Source organism: Arachis duranensis, chromosome 7 (assembly GCF_000817695.3).
Source record: "Arachis duranensis cultivar V14167 chromosome 7, aradu.V14167.gnm2.J7QH, whole genome shotgun sequence".
In the NCBI taxonomy this organism is placed as follows: domain Eukaryota; kingdom Viridiplantae; phylum Streptophyta; class Magnoliopsida; order Fabales; family Fabaceae; genus Arachis; species Arachis duranensis.
The window spans coordinates 49,455,441-49,457,173 of record NC_029778.3 but is presented as its reverse complement, the minus strand read 5'-3'; the positions used below and the strand labels follow the sequence as shown (position 1 = coordinate 49,457,173).

At 42.4% G+C, this 1,733-nt stretch overlaps 1 non-coding gene across 1 annotated transcript; it reads left to right on the top strand.

Annotated features, from left to right (window-relative positions):
* The first annotated feature begins 562 nt into the window (after positions 1–562).
* On the top strand, positions 563–670 carry LOC127741044 (small nucleolar RNA R71). The gene has a single exon (XR_008001896.1). It is a non-coding gene; the product is annotated as a small nucleolar RNA R71 (small nucleolar RNA).
* Positions 671–1,733: the final 1,063 nt, after the last annotated feature.

Below are 1,733 nucleotides of genomic sequence, written 5' to 3'. Positions count from 1 at the left end.
AAGCTCTGGATGTCTACTTTCCAACACCGTTGAGAGCACGCCATTTGGAGTTCTGTAGCTCCAAAATATTCATTTCGAGTGCAGCGAAGTCAGATTCTAACAGCATCAGCAGTCCTTTGTTAGCCTCCTATCAGAGTTTTGATCAGGTCCCTCAATTTCAGCCAGAAAATACCTAAAATCACAGAAAAACACACAAACTTATAGTAAAGTCCAGAAATGTGAATTTAGCATAAAAACTAATGAAAACATCCCTAAAAGTAACTCGGTCATACTAAAAACTACCTAAAAATAATGCCAAAAAGCGTATAAATTATCCGCTCATCACTCACCAAGAGTCTTAGTCAAAATTGCATCTCCGGAGGGAGAAACCTCACTCAAAGGTTTTGGTTGCGGACTCCTTGCCCTTGAATGATGAGTTGAGTACGCTAGGTCCGATATCACTTTCCATGCCTCTGCTACAGTCTTGTTTTTGGTCAATGATCCTCCACTCGTGGCATCCAAGAGAAGCTTATCTTGGTGGTGCATTCCTTGACAGAAATAACTGATCAAAACCAACTCATCTATCTGGTGGTAAGGGCAAGCCTCCAACAACTTCTTAAATCTCTCCCAATATTCATACAAAGTTTCCCCTATCTCGTTGCACAATACAAGAGATCTCTCTTCGCAACTTGTCTGTTTTCTGAGGAGGGTAGAACTTCTCCAGGAATTCCTTTTGCAACAAGTCCCAACTGGACCTAACTTCACCCGGCTGAGTATAAAACCACTCGTTCGCTTTTCCCTCAAAGAGAAAGGGAAAGCAAAGACCAACACCGCGACTTCATCCGCTCCATGTCTTTTCGCAGTTGCACATGAAACTTAGAAATCTTTAAGGTGCTTCAGAGGATCTTCCCCAGGCAACCCATTGTACTTGGGGAGCAAGTTGATTGTGCCGGACTTAAGCTCAAAATTTGGGTCCAAGGCCGGATACAGAATTTGAAGTAGTTGCAAGTTAAGATCAGGAGCTCCGGCTTCCTTCAAAGTGATCCTTCGCGGAAGGTCCGCCATGACAGTGTCACCTGAGTCACTCAAATAGAATTCAGTACTCCCTACAGATGAATATAGAGTCTCCACGTTAATTGGAGAATGATGGTCACGGATTGGTGGTGATCGTGAATGGGAGTGATCCTCAAGGGAGCCCGATTCACTATTCACGAAAGCTAGCCAGAGCCGAGCTTGCCTTATACGAGTTAAAGTTCTTTCAATTTCTGGATCAAAAGTGGCCAAGCTCGGGTCTAGAAGCGACCATGTCATTCAACTAAGGAGACAACAAAAGTATGCAATTATGAAAAGCAAGAACAAAGTAAGCAAGTAAACAAGAACTAACTTGACAAGCTATAACTACCAAGACTAACTAAAGAGGGAAAGTAGTATCTACAATTAATGCCAAGTAGCAAACCAAAAATCAACTATTCACATATTTATACAACAAAAATCATAGCACTCATTGCACTTAAAGTGAAAACTCCCTGGTAATGGCGCCAAAATTTGACGGCGACCAAGAGCACGGGTTTGGATTTTTACACTAAAGGAGGATGAACGTTGCAAGTATAGTCCAAAGCCAACTATCGGTCACCGATCAAATTGGAAATTCACAAGATGTGTGACAACTCAAAACCAATTTAAAAACCGAGAGTAATTGACTCCCGGGTCGTCTCCCAAGGAGTCACTAAAGGGTAATGAGTGTGCAAATTCCG